Here is a 22,097-nt window from a genome sequence, read left to right on the forward strand (position 1 = left end):
AGCTGTAGCTCACGAAAGCTTATGCTCAAATAAATTTGTTAGTCTCTAAGGTGCCACAAGTCCTCCTTTTCTATTTGATGGAAATGAAACTGAGAGCCAGGGTCATCTGTGTAGGAACAGAGGCATTGCCATTCTAGGTCAGACCCAAGGTCCATCTTGTCCAAAGTCCCGTCTCTAGCAGTGACCCGACACCAGATGCTTCTGAGGAAGCTGTAAGAGTATCATAGTAGTCAGAGGTGATCCGTCATCAAAGCCCTTAGTGTCTCATAGTGACAGTAGGGCTAGGAACCAGGTGGGCTTGCTGTGGGTGCCTCTCTCAACTCTTTGGGCTTTATCTGAGAAGAATGAGTGAAGCCAGCTTACTGTAACTCCATTCATCCCTGTAGGTGAGCCCTCAGGGCTTCATGGTCAACAGTGTCTAATGTTAGCAACAGATCCAACAATCCTGGGAGATTTTCAGCTTTTGTGTCTACGAGGATGTCTCCTATCTGACCTGCCTCTGTGCCTTATTCTGATTTTGAGTCTAAATTGGGTAGGGGCTAGAGGATTGGTAGAGACCAGGTGTCACTGATGTGCCACCAGTTTCTCAGTAATAGGTCTTTTAAAGGGACTGTTCAAGGCAGGAAGCTGACAAGATTGTTCGCACCAAGAAATGGATTCTGGGGCAGCAGCTGCCCTGGTTTGTTCTCAGAGTGTTTGGGGCTAGTTTATCAAGGTGTGGATGGTAGTTGGCTGAAATTTGCTAAGAGTTCATTGGGGCACAGGTTCCACAGTTGGATGGTGTCCTGGGAACTTACTGGGCCCAGGACATCTTAACTGGGACGGTCTTCACTAATCCCACTTTCCAGAGGGGAGGAAGTTGAGGGGGTGGAGATGATAGCAGCAAGGTTGCTATGCCTCTGATGAGTCTGCCTAGGCTGGACATGGAGTCTAAGGTGGCACCAAAGACCACATGAGAGAACTTTAAGGTTTTCATGATGGACGTGAGATCTTGTTATCTGCGTGGGTATTATTGGAGACTCCAGTGCCAGACTGGACAGCAGCTCTTATTGTTCTGCTAAGGAAGCCAGTGAACTTCTTGGGATGGTCCTATTGCCACTCGCTTAGCAGGCGTGTGGGCTCAGATGGCTCTACCTCCTTGGTGGGGTGCCTCCGTGTGGTGTGAGAGGAGGCCATATCATCTCCTCATCTCATTGAGCAGCCCCTGGACTGAGCTGCTCTGGTCCTGTACTGGTGGTGGTTTCCCGCCAGGTCTCGGTGTGATACAGGCTGAGCTGTGTGTTTCCTGTGGATGCTGCTGCTTTTGTTGACCGAACTTGTCTTGCTTTGCTTGTTCCTGAGAACCAGGCTGCTGATCCCGTTTTGCCACAGAGATCAGACAGGATAGTCTCGGGAGGGGTCTGGAGAAAGTGTCTGCCCTTGGTCCCTTGCTGGGATATTTGCCTCTGTCTACTGGGGGAGGAGGGGACAGGGTTGGCTTGGTGTGTCTGTTCTCAGGCTTTGTCCTTCTGCAGTCTATCAGAAGCCTGGGTTTCAGTGAACCTCCTGGCCCCTTGCTTGTACAGTGCTCTGGAGGAGCGTGGATGTGCCTGAGTACACAATGGCTGTGCGGGGGGGAAGTTGAGGAAGAGAGGATAAGTCCTGGGGAGAGCGGGGGCGGGTCTGTGGGTCATAAGGTCCCTGGTGGCTCATGTCACCACAGCATATTGCAAAAGAGATTGGCTTCCTTGCCAGAGTCCAGCTGCAGAGATGGGAATTTTGGGAGGAGAGGAACAGAGATCGAGCCCTGGAGCCCATGATCCTGTTTTAAGGCCACCTAACCCAGGTGTCTAGTGCATGGGGACTTTGATGCAGGTACTGCAGCTGTTGGAGATGGGGCAGGAGGAGATGTGTTTAAAAAAAAAAAATTATGAACAAATGTCTGGCACCACTGTCATCATCTGGCACAATTTACCCTGGTAAAGTTCTGGTTTAATCTTCTCCAGAGAAGAAATATTAGATTCTTCAGCACACAGCGAGAGCCTCAAATCTTGTCTTCTAAAAGAAGGGGTTTTCTACTTGGGAATATCTGATCTTCTCTCCCCTGCCACCTCCTCAGATAACTTGCAAACATGGACTGGGAAATCTCTGAGCCATTAATTGAAGGGGCGGCGTGTTGAATCCTCAGCAGAGCTTTTCCTTCAAGTGTTTGAGCTAAATGTGTGAACAGAATCAGGGTTTAAATGGTCTGGGGGCTGCTGCGCGCACAGGCTTGCGCTGAGATGACTAATGGCGTGAGTTAAAACCGATGTAGTTATTTTGGTGCAAGCTGTGTGGGTATTCGTGGAATAAAAGTAGCTACAGAGAACGGAGGCCTTGTCTGAACACGGAAGTTGCACTGGTAGAACAAAAACTGGTTTAAAATGTAGCTTCGAGCCAAACAGGTGCAAACCCTTGTGTGTACTCTCTGATGTTGGTTTAACTAGTGCCTGTGAGGCTATACGCAGAAATAGCGAAATGGGTTTTCATTCACACTTGTTATTTCAGTGCAATGTTGTGTGTGGACCAGTTCTATTTGTCCATCCTCCTCCCCCGTCACACACCCCTCTCGCTATCTAATCCATCGTATTTATGGTGATGCGGGACATGGAATACATTACAGATCGTGAGGTGCTCAGATACATCATTATGAGAGGCCGGGTGGTGCTGTTACCAACCCTGCCACGCGCAGACCAGCTCCAACAAGGGGGCGCTTTGAGTTGAGCGTGGTAATTGGACAGGCCGCTGTCATCGGTCCAACGCAGGGCCGGCTGATGGGCATGTGCTGTGGCAGGGTGACAAGATGGGAGAGGAGGGCTGGCTGATGGGCATGTGCTGATGGGTGTGGTGACAAGATGCGAGGGCAGGGCTGGCTGATGGGCATGCGCTGTGGCAGGGTGACAAGATGCGAGAGCAGGGCTGGCTCGTGTGTGCTCTCATCCGCGGGGTGCTGCCGAAGCCGCTGGCTGACTGCGATCGTGATGCTACCCCAAGGGCCGCTGTGTAATGCTCTGTGCCCCTGCAGTGGCTGGTTGGGAAGTGGCTCCCCTGAGCGAGCGCCGGTGGGTGACGTTGATTGCTGCATTGGTGGAGTGCTTGGCTGCCCCCAGGTGAGTGCAATTTCAGGGCAGGAAATGCCAAACTGTGCACCCAGCTCTCTCTGGGGGAGGTGATCTTGTGCTCTGAGCAGATAACTGCCTCTGTCTGACGTCCTGAAATAGCAAGCCCTCTGCTGCGTGGCTGGGGAGGAGGTGAGGCTGCTGCTGGGATTGTGTGCTCCAGTTTCCCATGATGGAAAGGGTCAATCGCCTTGGCGGGGCTCACGTTGCGCAGCTCTGTAAGAGAAGCCGACCTCTGTTCAGAACTGCCGCCCGCCAGCCTGGTGCTGTGCGGAGAGAGGGCTCTGCTTTCGTTCCTGGCTTGCAGTGAGCAAAGCCCAGACTTCTTTCCCCTCCCCGAAGCATAACTCAAGACATGGCTAATACATGGGGACGGGGCAAATCTGATCTGCTGGGGCCTTGACGTCCCTGTTATACCCATGGGATTTCTGTACCCCGTAACACATCCGAGAGATACGCTCACTTAAAGAGGAGTCCTCTTCATGGCCAGGGGGGACGGGCTTGGGCATCAGATACACTGAGCCCTATCTCCTGCTTTGAGCCCGCTGTGCCCCATCGGCGAATCTTGGCAGTCAGTGGCTTTTCCTGTCCGGAAGTTGCTAGTCAGATCCCATCTGCTGTGTGGGCACGGACACAGATTTCTACCTGTTGGTTAGTTTTCTGCATCATGGAACAGCATCCCCTTGTCAGGGCTCTTCCTTCGTAAATCAGGGAAAGTGCTTGTAATATTGCTGGGGAATGAGCATCGCTAGAGCTCCCCCGGAGGTACCTGAATTTCCAAACCATGCCCTAGTCTGACTCCCCATTCTTCTTATGGTTGTCCTAATGCCCAGAAGCCCCAGGCATGGACCAGGCCCCCCTTGTGCTAGTGCTGTACAGGCACAGATCAAAGACCGCCCCTGCTCCAAAGAGCTGACAATCCAAGGAATGCATCAATCTTTTCTATAGCCCGGTGCTTGGCATCCGTAAGAGCTCTCTGTTTAGTACCTCCTGCTGCTTCTCTCCCCTGTGAAGAGTCAGAAAACGCACCCGAGCTTTCTTGGCTGCGGCTGGTTCAAGCCGCCTGCTGATTTAGATCTAAGAGGGAGCAACTTGCTTTTCCTGAGCTGTTCAGGCCAGTGGTTCTCAGCCAGGGGTATGCATCAACCCATCTAGAGATTTGCCTAGTTTTACAACAGGTGACATAAACAGCACTAGTGAAGTCAGTACAAACTAAAAAAAGAACAGGAGGACTTGTGGCACCTTAGAGACTAACCAATTTATTTGAGCATAAGCTTTCATGAGCTACAGCTCACTTCATCGGATGCATTCAGAGGAAAATACAGTGGGGAGATTTATATACACAGAGAACATGAAACAATGGGTGTTACCACAGACACTGTAATGAGAGCGATCAGGTAAGGTGAGCTATTACCAGCAGGTGAAAGGGGGTTGGTGGGGGGAAACCTTTTGGAGTGATAATGAAGGTGGGCCATTTCCAGCAGTTGACAAGAACGTCCGAGGAACAGTTGGGGGGTGGGGGGGATAAACAAGGGGAAATAGTTTTACTTTGTGTAATGACCCATCCACTCCCAGTCTCTATTCAAGCCTAAGTTAATTGTATCCAGTTTGCAAATTAATTCCAGTTCAGCAGTCTCTCCTTGGAGTCTGTTTTTGAAGTTTTTTTGTTGAGGAATTGCCACTTTTAGGTCTGTAATCGAGTGACCAAAGAGATTGAAGTGTTCTCCGACTGGTTTTTAAATGTTATAATGTTACAAACTAAAGTTTCACACAGATAACGACTTGTTTATACTGCTCTATGTACGATACACTGAAATGTAAGCACACTATTCATATTCCAGTTGATTTATTTTATACTTGTATGGTAAAAATGAGAAAGGAAGCAATTTTTCAGTAACAGTGGCTGTTACACTTTTGTATTTGTATGTCTGATTTTGTAAGCAAGTAGTTTTTAAGTGAGGTGAAACTTGTGGGCGGGGGGTTAGCATGATGCTGGTCCAACTCCACACCACCTCTGCCTGGGTTAGGGATTCCCTTGGGGGTGGAATTCCTGCAGAATAGTGAGATGGGTTCAGGCAGCCTCGTTGTGGGGCATTGAGGTGCCATGAGAAAGGACCTGGGGATTACAGTGGATGAGAAGCTGGATATGAGTCAGCAGTGTGCCCAAGAAGGCCAACAGCATATTGGGCTGTATTAGTAGGAGCATTGCCAGCAGATCAAGGGAAGTGATTCTTCCCCTCTATTCAGCACTGGTGAGTACTGTGTCCAGTTTTGGTCCCCCCCACTACAGAAAGGATGTGGACAAATTGGAGAGAGTCCAGTGGAGGGCAACAAAAATGATTAGGGGGCTGGGGCACATGACTTACGAGGAGAGGCTGAAGGAACTGGGCTTCTTCAGTCTGCAGAAGAAAAGAGTGAGGGGGGATTTGATAGCAGCCTTCAACTACCTGAAGGGGGGTCCAAAGAGGATGGAGCTGGGCTGTTCTCAGTGGTGGCAGATGACAGAACAAGGAGCAGTGGTCTCAAGTTGCAGTGCGGGAGGTCTAGGTTGGGTATTAGGAAACACCATTTCACAAGGAGGGTGGTGAAGCACTGGAATGGGTTCCCTAGGGAGATGGTGGAATCTCCTTCCTTAGAGGTTTTTAAGGCCTGGCTTGACAAAGCCCTGGCTGTGATGATTTAGTTGGGGTTGGTCCTGCTTTGAGCAGGGGGTTGGACTAGATGACCTCCTGAGGTCTCTTCCAACCCTAATCTTCTATGATTCTATGAGGCAAGTGGCTTGCTTCAGAAAAGAGTCCATGCTTGGGTGTGCTAGACCTTCAGGTGGGGAGAGTAGCTAGCCCTCCCCATGTCCTCAGTCAGGGAAGAGCCCACTAAAGAGCACTACGTTCGAGGAGCAGACGGCACGGGAACGGCAACATCCATCAGCAAGGCGGGGCGGGAAGCACAGGGCATCACTTTCCCCCTTCCAGCCCCGATGCTCCTTCTTTGGGGCAGGACCATTCCAAGAACTGCCTCAGTGCACCTCTTCCCACCCTGTCCTAATTGCCCTAGCACTGGTGATGGATGCGGCTGGAGGCTCTTGGCTCTCCCTAGCCACCCTCTCTTCTCCTTGCTGCTGCAGTTGGGGCTCCTTCCTGCTTTCCTTGAGCACCTGCCTTTGTGTATCTTCCAAAGATTTCTTTGCACTCCTCTCGGGCCCTGCACAACCTTCTCTTCCCAGCCCCTGCGCACTCTGCTGCTGGTTTTGGTCGGCTACCTTGCAGGAGATGGTGTAGCTGAGGTGATGCTGAATATCTTGTCGCCTTGTTGGACGTTGATCCCCCCCGCCCCGCCGCATGCAATGCTGTGAAGTCGTTTTTGGTACCATCTCCGATGAGCTGCCTTCACTCCCTTTCAGTTTTCCTACCCCTCGGGGAAAGGGAAGTGTTAAGTGTGAGAGCCGCACGGACAGATCTTGCTTTTCTCTCCGGCTGTGTTGCTGCTAGAATTTCTTTCCCCTGAAACTTCCCACAGTTGCTACCATGGGCATGGTTCCGTCAGAGGGGAGCCCTGGTGCGGAGCGGTCGCAGGCAGTCTGCCTGTTGTGGAATGAACAGCAATGGTGATCGCTGGTGCCTAGAGGCTGAATTCAGCACCTTCCTTTGGTGCTCCTCCTCCGGAGACCTGCTGGAGCTGTGCCGTGTGTGAGGCTGCCTGGATGGGGCCAGCTTGGTCACCTTCCTGTGGACTGACTTGACTGCAGTGCAGTTCTTTGCAGTTCTCTTGGCTGGGTGCAGAGTGCATGTCAGTAACATTTCCTGCCCCCACCTGAGGGTGGCGTTGCTGTGTCAGTTAGGGCTCTGCCCCAGAGCGGCCTAACACGATGCAGTCAAATGGCTGCTGCCTTCTGGTGTCTGCTTACTTGCTTAGCTTGGTATTTTGTTAGCTGGGGCGTGGCGTAGGCTTGTCTACACTTTAAACTCGGCAGTGGCATAGCTGTAGGAACTCCACCTCCCCAGGAGGCGGTAGCTAGGTCGATAGAAGAATTCTTCTGTCAACCTAGCACTGTCTACATGGGGACGTAGGTTGGCTTCACTATGCCCTGAGCAATGTAGTTACACTGACCTAATTTTCTTGTGTAGACCAGGCCTTGCAAAGGCAACTGTCTACCCAGTGGAGAATAATAGATGGCCTACTGCCATTGCACACCTGGTAGTCAAAAGGGGATTGAATGCCTGCCTCTCCATCTGTGCTTGTCACTTCCCTCGCCCTCTTGTTGAGATGCAGTTGGCACACTTAGCTTTGCAAGGTGAAGGACTCTCACGTCTAGCCAGGCTTTGCAGACAGACGGGAGGGGAGGGGACGCAGGGCTGAAGGATGCTTTGCAGCACACATGATCCTCTCCTGCTGAGCTCATTTTGGACCTCAAGATGTGTGGCTGGAAACACGGGTATAAAGCTGGCAGTAGACTGGATTTCCCCACGTACTGGTGCTCTGTGAACAGTTACAGCTGGCAAAGTGCTGCTCTGATCTGCAGTATGGCTCTGGGGATAGCACAGGGGATGGGTGACCAGCTGAAGTTGGGAAGGAAGACTTGAAGAGGGGGAGGGCTAGGGGATGTGATGCCTGAGCCCCTGAATGAATCTATGGTGTTAAACAGAATTTTCGCTGTTGCTTAGCTGCCTTCTCCCGTCTCAGAGGATCTTGCAGCATTAAACAATGGTTGTGGAGAAGTCCTGGAGGTTCCTTCTGCTTAGAAACAGTTGTCGTCAATACTCTCTCCTTGACTGGGCTGCAAAGGGTGGTTCCAGGCGCTTGCTGGTATTGTCTGGCTTTTAATGTGGTGGTTTTGTGTTCAGAATGAAGATGTGCAGAGAACAAAGCTCCCACTTCCCTGCTGATCCTAGCGACCCTGGACCTTTCCAGGGAGCTGGGCCCATCGTCCACCATGCACGTGTGGTACTTGTCTCGCCCCACCCCCCCCAGGAGTCATCAGCGTTGGAGAGGAGGTGTAGTTGGCCTGTATGGCTTTGGAGGGGTGGGGGCAGGGGCAGGGAACTCCATGCTTTGAAAGGGCCCTTCCATTCTCGCCTCCCAGTTGGCGGTCAGTCTGCAAATGTCACCTGAGCTCGACGAACTCGCTGAAGAGTGAGGGAGTCCCTGGTGTGGCTTAGTTCTGAGATCTTCTCCTTGGAGGTAGGCTTCTGTGTTCATGACTTTCAAGATGAACCAGCTGCCCTGATCAACCTGGGGCCTTGTCTTCTCCAAAATGTAGAGACTTTGGCTCTTTAGTCAGTCATAAAAATTACCAGACCCTTCCCACCTCTAAGCTCTTCTCTGGACTTCCTCCAGAAGGTGTCCTCCTGCAAGGCAAGGTGCCCCAGCTGGACTCAGTCTTCCAGGGTGCGGCATCTCCCTGTTCTTCTGTAGCTGTAAAATACCTTCTCTCCTCTTGTTCATAATAATGGTTGTTTTGCCGCAGCCAAGTAACCTGTCTCTGCTGCTACTGCACAGGGGCAGGATGACCCAGTGGTTAAGATGCTAGCCTGCGGCTCGGGAGACTCTGGTGCAATTCCCTTCTCTGCCACAGACTCCTTGTGGGACTTGTGGGCCCATCACTTAGCCTCCGTGCATCTGTAAAACAGCACTGCCCTGCTCGTAGGGGCGCGTGAGGGCACATATGCCAAAGACTGTGAAGTGCTCAGATCCTGCAGTCAGGGGGACCTTAGAGAGCAATGCATTCTTGCTCTTCATGGTGCTGAGAATCAGATTCTTACATCCTTCTGGTTGCCCAGAAATGCCAGTTTTTTTTTACCTACCAATGCAAAAGATTCCCGTGGGATTTTTTAGCTTAGTAAAAGGCATCACCTCTCCTATTTCCTGCCCTGCCGTCCCCTGGCACCGGCATCTTTCCGACAGCTATCCGCTAATGATAACAGAGGTGTTAACGATATTTCTATCTTTAGTGTTCCTGACAAACTGAAAGTTGAGTCACAGCCCTGCTGTTGAAAGAACAGGAGGACTTGTGGCACCTTCGAGACTAACGAATTTATTTGAGCATAAGCTTTCGTGAGCTACAGCTCTCTTCATCGGATGCCCTGCTGTTGATAGCCATTGATAAACCAAGTGGAAAGTAACCGGCCTTGCCTCAGCCCCAGAGATTATCCCCAGTCCCCTGTGACTTCTTCGTAGTACTGTTCTTATAACGAACTCTTGCTTTGGTTATTTAACCTGCCTGCTCCCCATAGACATGGTCTGAGACAGTCGATTAACGCGTTCGAGGGAGATGGTCGCCTTTCCCCTCCTACCTTTAAAGCTTTGGACAGAGAAAGTATTTTGTAAATATCTCCGTTATTGTGATTCCTCTCAGGCTGTGCTGGGGGAAATAACTTGATCAACTGGGTTTTGTTTAATTTTAGTCACCGGGTTTTAAAAATGACCTGATTTAGAGCAAAGTGTGTCTTTTGTGCTCTGTAGCTTAGAAATGACTTGGCTCTCTCTCTATTTATTTTTTTTTTTTTGCACTTTCTCTCGAAAGTAATTTTAAATCTTAAAAAAACAATCAAAAGTATTAGCGTTCGCAGTTACTTCATGTTCTCCGCGGGTGCTGGCATCTCTTCAGCACATGGCCAATAAATTGAATTCTAAGAGCCCTGCAGTGAGTGGCCCAGGCATGCACTCTGAAGCCTGTTCCACACACACACGCACGCTCTCTCGAACCTGAAAATACCGGCACTTTAATTATCAAATGACTTGGCTCTTGCACAGCCACCATTTTGTGTTTTACTGTTGCCGTGAAGCTTAGCACGGTACATCTGCTACCGTGTGAAGGGCCACGTCAGGGGTGGGCAAACTTTGTGGCCCGAGGGCCACATCTGGGTGGGGAAATTGCTTGCAGGCCTGGGGCAGGGGATTGGGGCGCGGGGGCGGAGTGCGGTGTGTGGGAGGGGGTGCGGTGTGTAGGAAGGGGCTCAGGGCAGGGGGTTGAGGTGCAGGAGGGGTGCGGGGTGTAGGAGGGGGCTCAGGGCAGGGGGTTGGGGTGCAGGAGGGGTGCGGGGTGTAGGAGGGGGCTCAGGGCAGGGGGTTGGGGTGCGGGATGCGGCAGGGTGCTCAGGGCAGGGAGTTGGGGTGCAGGAGGGGTGCAGGCAGGGGGCTCAAGGCAGGGAGCTGGGGTGCAGGATGCAGCAGGGGGCTCAGGACAGGGAGTTGGGGTGCAGGAGGGGTGTGGGATGTGGCAGGGTGCTCAGGACAGGGAGTTGGGGTGCAGGAGGGTGCTCAGGGCAGGGAGTTGGGGTGCAGGAGGGGCACAGGGTGCAGACGGGGGCTCAGGGCAGGGAGTTGAGGTGCAGGAGGTGTGCAGGGTGGAGGCAGGGGGGTCATGGCAGGGAGTTGGGGTGCAGGATGCAGCAGGGGGCTCAGGGCAGGGAGTTGAGGTGCAGGAGGGGTGCAGGGTGCAGGCAGGGGGCTCAAGGCAGGGAGTTGGGGTGCAGGGTGCAGCAGGGGGCTCAGGGCAGGGAGTTGGGGTGCAGGATGCAGCAGGGGGCTCAGGGCAGGGAGTTGGGGTGCAGGATGCAGCAGGGGGCTCAGGGCAGGGAGTTGGGGTGCAGGCAGGGGGCTCAAGGCAGGGAGTTGGGGTGCAGGATGCAGGAGGGGGCTCAGGGCAGGGAGTTGAGGTGCAGGAGGTGTGCAGGGTGCAGGCAGGGGGCTCAGGGCAGGGAGTTGGGGTGCAGGAGGTGTGCAGGGTGCAGGCAGGGGGCTCAGGGCAGGGAGTTGGGGTGCAGGAGGGGTGTGGGGTGCAGGGTGCAGGCAGGGGGCTCAAGGCAGGGAGTTGGGGTGCAGGATGCAGCAGGGGGCTCAGGGCAGGGAGTTGGGGTGCAGGAGGGGTGTGGGGTGCAGGGTGCAGGCAGGGGGTTCAAGGCAGGGAGTTGGGGTGCAGGATGCAGCAGGGGGCTCAGGGCAGGGAGTTGGGGTGCAGGAGGGGTGTGGGGTGCAGGCAGGGGCTCAAGGCAGGGAGTTGGGGTGCAGGAGGTGTGCAGGGTGCAGGCAGGGGGCTCAAGGCAGGGAGTTGGGGTGCAGGAGGGGTGTGGGGTGCAGGCAGGGGGCTCAAGGCAGGGAGTTGGGGTGCAGGATGCAGCAGGGGGCTCAGGGCAGGGAGTTGGGGTGCAGGATGCAGCAGGGGGCTCAGGGCAGGGAGTTGAGGTGCAGGAGGGGTGCAGGATGCAGCAGGGGGCTCAAGGCAGGGAGTTGGTGCAGGAGGGGTGTGGGGTGCAGGCAGGGGGCTCAAGGCAGGGAGTTGGTGCAGGAGGGGTGTGGGGTGCAGGCAGGGGGCTCAAGGCAGGGAGTTGGTGCAGGAGGGGTGTGGGGTGCAGGCAGGGGGCTCAAGGCAGGGAGTCGGGGTGCAGGAGGGGTGTGGGGTGCAGGCAGGGGGCTCAAGGCAGGGAGTTGGGGTGCAGGATGCAGCAGGGGGCTCAGGGCAGGGAGTCGGGGTGCAGGAGGGGTGTGGGGTGCAGGCAGGGGGCTCAAGGCAGGGAGTTGGGGTGCAGGAGGGGTGTGGGGTGCAGGCAGGGGGCTCAAGGCAGGGAGTTGGGGTGCTGGATGCAGCAGGGGGCTCAGGGCAGGGAGTCGGGGTGCAGGAGGGGTGTGGGATGCAGGCAGGGGGCTCAAGGCAGGGAGTTGGTGCAGGAGGGGTGTGGGGTGCAGGCAGGGGGCTCAAGGCAGGGAGTTGGGGTGCAGGATGCAGCAGGGGGCTCAGGGCAGGGAGTCGGGGTGCAGGAGGGGTGTGGGGTGCAGGCAGGGGGCTCAAGGCAGGGAGTTGGGGTGCAGGAGGGGTGTGGGGTGCAGGCAGGGGGCTCAAGGCAGGGGGTTGGGGTGCTGGATGCAGCAGGGGGCTCAGGGCAGGGAGTCGGGGTGCAGGAGGGGTGTGGGATGCAGGCAGGGGGCTCAAGGCAGGGAGTTGGTGCAGGAGGGGTGTGGGGTGCAGGCAGGGGGCTCAAGGCAGGGAGTTGGGGTGCAGGATGCAGCAGGGGGCTCAGGGCAGGGAGTCGGGGTGCAGGAGGGGTGTGGGGTGCAGGCAGGGGGCTCAAGGCAGGGAGTTGGTGCAGGAGGGGTGTGGGGTGCAGGCAGGGGCTCAAGGCAGGGAGTTGGGGTGCAGGAGGGGTGTGGGGTGCAGGCAGGGGGCTCAAGGCAGGGAGTTGGTGCAGGAGGGGTGTGGGGTGCAGGCAGGGGCTCAAGGCAGGGAGTTGGGGTGCAGGGGGGGTGTGGGGTGCAGGCAGGGGGCTCAAGGCAGGGAGTTGGTGCAGGAGGGGTGTGGGGTGCAGGCAGGGGGCTCAAGGCAGGGAGTTGGTGCAGGAGGGGTGTGGGGTGCAGGCAGGGGCTCAAGGCAGGGAGTTGGGGTGCAGGAGGGGTGTGGGGTGCAGGCAGGGGGCTCAAGGCAGGGAGTTGGGGTGCAGGAGGGGTGTGGGGTGCAGGCAGGGGGCTCAAGGCAGGGAGTTGGTGCAGGAGGGGTGTGGGGTGCAGGCAGGGGGCTCAAGGCAGGGAGTTGGTGCAGGAGGGGTGTGGGGTGCAGGCAGGGGGCTCAAGGCAGGGAGTTGGGGTGCAGGGTGGGTTCAGGCTCCGGCCCGGCGCTGCTTACCTAGAGCGGCTCCGGGGTGGTAGCTGCGTGCACCGGGGCCAGGGCAGGCTCCCTGCCTGCCCCGGCCCCAGCGCCGCACCACTCCGGGGAGCAGCCGGCACCACGTCCCTGCGTGGCCCCTTGGGGAGGAGGGGGGTCGCACAGAGCTCCGCGTGTTTCCCTCTCCTGTGGGTACCTCCCCCGAAGCTCCCCTTGGCCGCGGTACCCCGTTCCTGGCCAATGGGAGCTTTGGGGGAGGTACCCACAGGCAGGAGCAGCGTGCGGAGCTCTCTGCCCCCCCACTCCCAGGGGCTGCCGGGACATGGTGTGGTCGCTTCCCGGAGCAGTGCGGCGCCATGGGGGTGGCAATCCCACGAGCCAGATCCAAAGGCCCGAGAGGCCGTAGTTTGCCCACCCCTGGGCCACATCCTGCTCTCTGTATATAGTACTTCAATAATGCACTAGCTCTAGCCATTAGCACAAACTGTTTATTATTTGTATGATCGTAGTACCTAGGAGCCCCAGTGCTGGCCCGCGATCCCATTGTGCTAGGCGCTGTACAAACACGGAGCAAGCAGACGGGCCCTGCCCCATGGGTCTGATTTGGTGCCGCGCCTGCAGGAGGTTCAGTCCTCCAGGAGTGGGGAAAAGATCACTTTGTGCCTTCTGGGCTGTACCATGAGCCAGTATGGCCCCGGCCTAAATTTAGAGCAGCCCCCCAGTAATCCATCCTGTGCTGTGGCCCAGTCCAGAATCCCCACAGCGTGATGCTCTGAGCTTGTCCCCCACGCCGGAGCTTGTGAGGAGCAGTGGCGTCTGCTGTGTCTGGAAATTCTGCCTTGGCTAGCTGCAGCCCAGTGCCAGCCCCCGTGTGCTGCTAGGGCACTGCATAGGGGTTGGAGTAGGGGACAGAATCTGCTCCATGGCTCCAGCTCTATCCAGTGGGAAGAGCAAAGGCTGTAACCCTCTTGAGCTCTGCAAGGCAGGGAAAATCAGGGCAGGGAGAGAGGAAGAGTTTACTGGAGGGCCTGGGTTGCGGGGGGGATGAGTGGTGGTGGGGCAAAGCTGAGGGTCTTGTAAAGGTCAAGTTCCTAACTGGCTTTTCTTGAATAAGCGGACAAAACCATCACGCACTTTACAATGTTGTTCAAGGAACATCGCACTGAAAAACCCCAACCAAAATCCCATGCCTTTAAGCCATGTGCATGGAGAGTTCAGAGAAGGTAAATATTCACAGCTCATCCAGCCTCTCAATTGTATTACACATGCAGCCTCAACTCTGACATCGCCTGTCCACCATCACCACCTGTTGCATGAGGATACGCTTGTGTCTGAGCTTTGGAAGTCGCGGACTGAAAATGCCGTGTATCGCATTCTATACGCATTGACTAGCTGGCCATTTGTATCATGCGTGATGCCATTGTAGTCTGACACCTTTCTCGCCATAGTAAATAAGTAATGTGCTAGCCTGGCTTGAGGTCTGTGGATTGGATGAAGGTGGATAGGTGGTTGTATCTGGATGGCTGGTCTCCAGTGCTCAATGTGAGGGGAAGGTGAATGGTATACTGAGGTTTCCAGTTGGCAAATGGAGGATGGATGAGTGGATTGGGTCTCTTAGCTAATGGTGGATGAGTAGAAGGATATTGTCCTTGACCATGTGTGGAGAACTAGATGGGTTCTTGGCTGTAGCAGCTTGCTGTGGTGACAGGTTGAGAGTCTGGCGTGTGACAGAAGTGCTGGGGTCTGTGGCCCATGCCAAGTGGGTGTACTGGAGGATGCTCTCTGGGCCATGTATGGTGGGTAATAGCTTGAGGATTCATAGCCCATATTGGAACTGCATGTGATGGCTGGAGTGAGCAGGTTTCTGGACAATGTTAAAAGCTGGGTGTCCATATGGGGCAAAGCTAAGATGACATGCATATGATATTGCAGATGGGTTCAGTTATTTGAGAGACCGTATGAACTGGGAGGATATTTGGCTGTTTCTCTGTTTGTTTCCATAGTGATAAATGCTTGGTGTTTAAAAATGGTAACATTCATCTTAACTTGACTATCAAGTATCAACCTTAAAGGGTTTTGCTGTTTGTACAGCGCCTAGCACAGTGGGGGCCTGGGCCATGAATGGGGCTCATAGGTGCTACCACAACACAAATAGAAGAGGCACAAACTTTAACTGACATGATCTTGGAGAAAACCCTGGGTCCTGGGGATTGAAGGAGTCCACACAGTCCCCACGAGGCAAGGAAACTCCGGGTACTTCATCTTTTAATCTTTAACGGTGGGTAGCTGGCTGAAACACCCCTGGCATCACAGTAACCCCTTGCTGTGTGCAGGTTCTTATCGTGGTGGGATCTGGATCCTGCCATCTGGGAGCAATTCTCCTGTGAGAGGAGAGGATCCAGTGGCTGGAAGTTGAAGCTAGACACACTCAAACAGCGACTAAGGTGCAGCGAGGGTGACAAACCATTGGTACAAGTTACCATGGATTCTCCATGAGTCGGGCACCTGGAACTGAGATTGGATGTCTTCCAAATGCTCTGCTCGCGCTCAGCCACAACTGAAGCTTGATGCAGGAATCCGTGGGAGGAATTCTCTGGCCTGTGTTATGCAGGTGGCCAGACCAGATGATCACAAAGTCCCTTCTGGGCCTTAATTTATAGGGGTCCTATGTTGGCAGAGAGACAAGCTTGCTTGAAATAATGAGCATTTGCCCCACTCCCTGGCCTCTTCTGGGGTTCGTTGGCCTGCATGTACAGTAGTGGGCTGGGGGACAGAAAAGCCTGAATAGGTATGGAGCCCTCCTCATTCCAACTTTGATCACAAATGAGGCTGCAAAGAGGAGTGTGAAACCTGTCCGAGGGCTTCATTGGGTGGCTGTTGCATCCGGCAGGACTCAGATACTCCCTGGAATGCTAAAGAGCTCTGAATGAGTTCAGACGACGCGTGGCCACCCAAAATAGCTCTGGTGGAGGAAGCGGACGTGATTAGGAAGGTGAGGCTCACTGCGATAATTGTATCATGCAGCTTTTTTCCTTGACTCTACAGAATGAGCTGACAAGGGCTTTTATCTAACTTAGGTGCTTATCTGCCCCCTGTTACCATAGTATCTGAGCAGCTCGCAGCCCTTACTGTATTTATCCGCCCAGAACATCTGTGCGGTCGGGCTGTGGTGTTATTCCCACTTTACAGGTGGGGAACTGTGCCACAGAGAGGGTAAGTGACTCACCCAAGGGCACAGAGGAAGTCTGTGGCAAAGCAGAGAATCTAACCTGGGTCTCAAGTCCCAGACGAGCACCCTAACCACTAGGCCATCCTTCTGCCCAAGCAATGCACAATATACTATGGCCCTCGGCGCTGCTGTCTGCCTTGAGCACCCCCATGGCGGATGTCCTGCATCGGTTTGGAGAAGGCCTCCTTTGAAAGGTTGAACTGTGGAGGCCTGAATTTCCAGGAACAGTAGGTTCCTCGTTGGTACCAATATCTTAGTAAAGAGGCTGGTCTGAGTCTGTTCCCCCAGTCCCTCTTGGGGCTAGCTCACATGAGACATTCCCTCTGGCTGCTTCCCCCAACCTCTTGGTGCCCAGGGCTGCAGATGCCAGCTCCCTGCTCAGTGGCTTCTCTAGGCTCTTCTGTAACTTGGACCCTTTTCACCCCTCCCAGCCTTCCCTGCCGTGCGGCCATCCCCTCCACCTGGCCTGGTGTCAGTCTTCCTCGGCTGCTGGCTCTCGGGTGTGGGCAATGACGCGGCTTACCAGGGGCGCTGGAACAATGTGTACGGTGGGGGATGCTGCGAGCCATTGAACCAAACTGTCAACCCTGGATAGGATGGAAACCACGTCAAGCCCAGGGGTGCGGCAGCCCCCTTAGCTCCAGCACCTACTGCTTCCCTTTGGACAGCCTCCTGTTGCTGCTGCCAGGCAGCCTGTCCCCCTGCTACACCCAGTAGCCTCTCTCCCCTGGCACCGGCTCCTTGTTCTCCAGCAGCACCCTTCCCCCCTAGCCTCCCTGTGTGGCTCGCTCTCTGGCTTTGGCATGTGGAACGCTTGTCACGGCAGTATTTAAACATAGGAGCTCGGAGGGCTCCTACATGGTCTCTGGGGTGGCTATGCCCAACCACTTCCTTCTCCTTGTCTCTGCCCCCCCCCCCCCATTATTTGCATTGCTGATAGTACACGGGATCCCAGTCATGCCTGCTGTGCCAGGCGCTGTACAAACACAGAAGAAAAAGGCAGTTGCCTGTGGAGCTTGGTCTCATCGCACTGCCGTTTCCTCGAGCAGCTTCCCCTCCTGCCCCTTGAGGTCTCCGAACCCTGCTTCTCCTGCCATGGTCCTGCACCACTAGCCCCACAGAGGCGCCTGGGACCCAACTGTCACTCGCTGCCTCCGCCCTTGGCCTGCTGGGCCTCTCTTCAAGGTAAATTGGGAGTTTGCCCAGGGGTCGTGACTGGCTTCCTAAAGGGTCCGGCGTGGTCTGTTTGACCCCATTGGCCTTGGTGACCGGTGTCTGAGCTTTCAGAGCAAATCCTAGGGGAGAGGTTAGAAAATCCCTCCGCTCCTACAGATCCTCCACAGATCTGGATGAACGCTAGACCCTCCTTAAGGGAGGCTGTTGGGGGGAGAGCATCCGGCAGCCAGTTCTGCGGATCTGTGGTGTGCCAGATGTTTCCCTGTGAGTGCGTGCTGGGTGGGTCGAGGGGGTGGATTTGCTAGCTGCAGTTTCTGGCTGGTATGAATCTGGCTAACAGCTAGCATGGACTGCGAGCCAGGGAGGAGAGGGGTGAGAAATGGGGGGGCTGGGGAGGGAGAGCGAGGGGGCACGTCCGTGCGGGTGGCTGCAGCTTGCTGCGCTGTGATGGAAGCAGGCAGGCAGTCGGTTCTGGGTTCTAAAGGGCATGGCAGAGCCGCGGCTCAGCTGCTAGCTTGCCAAAGGGGCTCCGTGCTCGGGGCATCCCTGCCAACAGGGAGAGTGGCGAGTGCTCTTCCTGGCTGAGGGAAGGGCTCCTTCGCTGCATGGGGACCTGCCTGTGTCTTTGCGGGGCTGGGTTCGCTTTGCCTGCCTCCGCTGAAGGGGAGAGTCCTGTGAGCCACGGAGGAGATTCCAGCGAGGTCCTGCGGACGGGAAGTCGGCTCTGGGTACCGCTGTGGCTTTGGCTGGTTTGTTTTCCTTTGTACATTTTAACGCTGTAAGATGGTGAAGTGGGTTATAAAGAGCCCTGCCACTGTGCAGCTGCGTCTCTCATCGCAGGGTTGCTCTGGCTGCCTTCACCTCGCGCTTGTCGAGATCTGTAAAATAAAATAAAATAAAATGCTCGTATTGTCAGATACAGTACAGAGCAAGATGGTCTGAACCCTGGGCGTGCTCTGAGAGTTTGAACAATGAGGCAACCCCACAGGCTGTGTCTGCCTCCAGTGCTGAGCTGATGGGAGGAGAGGGAGGGGTTGAGGGGTGTGTGTGTGTGTGTGTTTTTATGAAATCCCTTCAAGTCTCCCAGGCTGAGAATTGTATCCACAAATGCAGCTTGTGAGCATCTGGGGAAGTGGTGATGGAGATGCAACGGGGAAGGGAGCCGGCGATGGGAAATCTAAGCTGTTGCTGTGTGTAGCCACTGTTTGCAGCTTGGGCGGAGCTGGGTGTGTGTGTGCGGGGGCGGGGGGGGGGGGGGGATCATCAGATTTAGTAAGAAAAACAGGAGGGTTTCTTGGTAAGAATGAGTAAAATGGGAGAGTAAATTGGCCAGGGTCTAATAATGTCTCTCTGTTTGTTTGTCTGCTGGGTAGGAGCTGGAATGAGGGTGGTCTGTGAGAACTCCTCCCTCCGGTGTGGGCACCTGCTGTACAGCATGCTGCTTGCCAGGGCCAGGTCAGATTTCACAGCATCAGCTGGGCTGCAGGGTTCTGGCAAACTGTCTTTCCTTTGTGCCTGTGGATTCACAGACAAACATACTGTCTCTGTTTCTCTGCAAATCACGTTACAGGGAGGGACCATGGCCGGGGGGCAGGGGGGTTAGTCAGGAGCTGGTCGTGGTCGGGGGTCTCTTCCCAGCTCTGCTACTGTCTCCACACACAAGTCTTAAAGGGCAATTCTTCCCTGAAAAGTGACCGTATAACGGGCCTCCCCAGGGTCTTGTCTCTCTCCCTGGGTATGTCTATGCAGCTCGTGAAGGTGTGATCATAGTACAGATAAGCATACCCGTGCAAGCTTTAATCTAGATAAGGTGACATGGGCTAGCAACCAGAGTCCAAGCCTGCCAGGGACCCTGGATATAAACTCTAGTTGCTAGTCCGTGCTGAAGCCCATCTTACCATAGCTACACTCCTGTTGTTACCTGTGCTAAGTAGAGGAGAGCCGGCACGGGTATGGCTACCCGTGCTTCAATCACACCTTCACTTGCAGTGTAGCCGTTACCCACTGAGAGAGAGAGAGACACACACACACAGAGTCTAGCTGCCAGCCCTACAGACTTCCCGGGATCGGAGAGTCACGCTGGTGTACATTAGCCGAGAGGTGTACATTAGCTGTCCTCACTGCAACTCATGCATCCACTAACATGCTCCAATTTGGTGGGAAAAGATGGGATGAATCCAGTGTATAAGTTTCTGAAGTATGCCCCTTGCACACTTAAACAAATCTGCGGTCCTGCTGAAGGGTGTCTACTTTAAATGCCCCAGGTAAAGCAAAAATCCCTCCATTCTTGTCTCCCTAAGTGACCGGATAAAACAGGTGGGCCTTATATCATGCCATGAAAGTCACAGACTGAGACGGATGGGAGAACAGGGCTGAGGGCCCTTCACAAAGTACCCAGTCAAATGTGAAGACTGTTAGCAAATGCCCTCTGGTTTATATGGACCGTTGTGATGGCAGATTTGGAGAGAAGTGGCATGTGAACCGCTAGAATGCATACCATTTGGGGCTTCATAGCTCTCAACCACCAACACTGTGTTTAGCATGGTTTCCTTTGTCCTCTAGATGTTAAGACTGTAATAGTCAGTATCACTCTTTTCTTTTTCCGAAGATCAGTACTACATTTGCTGATTTCCTGTCGTCTTGTTAGCACTTCAACAGGCTTGTCAGCCAGCTTGTCAGTTTTCGGATGGGCATTATCCAGTGTGGCTGACTTTAGATGTTCTGAGTTTCCCAGTTGTATCCTCTCATCACTTGCTATTTTTAGATAGTCTGGACAAGTAGGGTTTAAGAAAAGCTATCTCTAGATGAAGACTAGTTTGAAGGAGTTCAGTGGCCCAGCCATGTTCTCCCCCCTCCACATTTATTAATGGTCCAGCTTTCTCCCTTGTGGTATCCTTTCCTTCATATCTTCTTGTCCCTTAGCGAAAAGGCCCAAAAGTTTTGCTTTTTCGGCTGCCTTAATTCAGTCTGCAGGGATGAAATACTTAATGATGGTCCTTGTCTGATTGTCTCACCCTTGTGTTTTAATTGCCAGGGTTTTTTTTTCTGTTTTTTTTTTTTTTTAAGAAACTTGTGTCTTTGAGGACGAATCATGAAGCCACACCAGGCTGGTCTGTCTATACTAGGGAAAATGCATTGTGGCTGCTGTTCCTAGTAATATTACCTAGCTCTCTAGGTGCTTTTCATCCATAGATCTCAAAGCACTTTACAAAGAAGGTCCGTATCCTCATCCTCATTTTACATATGGCAAAACTGAGGCACTGATAGGGCAGTGATTTGCCCAGTTTCACCCAGCAGGCCTGTAGCAGAGCTGGGAATAGAAACCAGATCTTCTGAGTACTAGGTCAGTGCTCTTTCTACTAGGCCACACTGCCTCAACTGTGTTCCCTCCCACCAAGCTAAATGCAGTCGTTTTTTTGGATCCTGGACTGTGACAGACATGGTGTGTTTTGAAATGTGCCAGCTGATCGTGGATCGGCGGCTATGTTTCAGAAATACATCTGCCATCCTCCGTACGCATTACATGTTTTAGTTACGTGATGCATTTTCCCTGTATAGCCAGGGCTGTTCGCTGCTGCTTGTTCTCTATTAGAATTCTCATTGTGCCCTAACTGAGACCCAGCCCATGTCATGGGATTTCCCTGGGCCTTTCCTCTACTGGAGGATTGTTCGTCGTCTTCCCATTGCACCTGACTCGCCGATGACATTTCCTGAAGTCTGATCTCCTTGAACTCTGCACAGTCAGGCATGGGACCAGAGCTGTACAAGTAGCTGCAGACCTTGGAGCCAAGCTTCTCCGTTACTCACACTCGCATTGAGTTCTCACGATGGCTGGAAGCCAAGGTGGACCTCCCTTGGTCAGGACAACACCTCCTGGATCACGAGTCTGAAGAACCTTTTTCTGCACGAGCACAGAGCCCAATCTTCATCACCACTGGCTTTGGGTGCCCGATTCTGGAGACACCTTAAGGTGCCCGGGGTGGGCTCCAAAAAAACCCCAGAGGCTCCCAAACGCACCTGGCTGCTTCTGAAAAATGTGGACTCTGTGTTCTGCCGTTTAGGGTACACTGGGAGCTTTGCTTTCTGGTCTTCTCCAGACCCGTGTGTGGGGCTTGGCCTACGCTTAAGTTAGGATGGCACAGCTACATCAGTGAGGGGTGTGACGGTCTAGCCCCTAGTGTAGATGCAGCTGTGTTGATGGAAGAATGCTTCCCTCGGCGTAGCTACCGTCATTTGGGGCGCGGTGTTCCCACAGCAATGGAAAAACCCCTTCCATCAGTGTAGGCTGGCGTCGCGAATCTGGGAGAGTCTCCACAGGGTAGACGTACCCTGTGTCTGTCGGGGAGTTACACGCTGGGGAGAGCCATTGCCTGTCACAGAATGAGGTATAACGAGCGCTGTGTGCATGGGCTCTCAGTGCTACAGGGAGACTGTGTTCTCTTGGGAAAGAGCTTCGCACGGTGCAGGCCCACAAAATGATCCCAAGTCGCGTTTCTCTTGTTTGTCTCCTACCTGCACGTCAGCTCTTGCAGTGCAGCCCTGGCTGGCCGGTGCTCAGGGTGGCTGGATGGGAATGGGCAGGAAAGGTGGTATAGTGGGTAGGCTGCTGGTCCGTGACGCGAGAGACGTGGTTTCAATTCCTGACTTAGTCACAGGCCCTTGGGCAAGTCATTTAATCCGGCCTGTGCCTCTGTGCCCCATCTGTGAAAGGAGGGGAGCAGCCCTGCCCTGGCTCACGGGTATCTACACCGAAGACGCCCAGGTGCTTGCTCACTACGGTGGTGGTGGCTGTCGCACTCCCTAGGTAGACGTCCCTCTCGCTTGCTGCCCTTGGAGCAAAGCACTGGATGTCGTTGGTGCTGTACTGAGGGGGATGGCATTAATCTGGGGGAAGAAGAGCTGGGGAGGGTGGGCACTGTGCACCCTGGCTGACTGATGGAAATCTAATACCTCCACCACCTCA

At 54.3% G+C, this 22,097-nt stretch overlaps 1 protein-coding gene across 5 annotated transcripts in view; it reads left to right on the top strand.

The window, feature by feature from the left end:
• Nucleotides 1-22,097, top strand: part of PPFIA4 (PTPRF interacting protein alpha 4) — a 166,261-nt gene that overhangs the window by 1,257 nt on the left and 142,907 nt on the right. For 2 of the 5 annotated variants that reach the window (XM_037885112.2, XM_043533479.1), the window contains exon 1: nt 17,576-17,883. The exons of the other annotated variants lie outside the window; for them this stretch is intronic. The gene's annotated coding sequence lies outside the window, so the exon portion shown is untranslated. Of the gene's footprint in view, nt 1-17,575; nt 17,884-22,097 lie in introns of those variants that run through there. 5 annotated transcript variants of the gene reach the window in all.

Source organism: Chelonia mydas, chromosome 21, assembly GCF_015237465.2.
Source record: "Chelonia mydas isolate rCheMyd1 chromosome 21, rCheMyd1.pri.v2, whole genome shotgun sequence".
Lineage (NCBI taxonomy): Eukaryota > Metazoa > Chordata > Testudines > Cheloniidae > Chelonia > Chelonia mydas.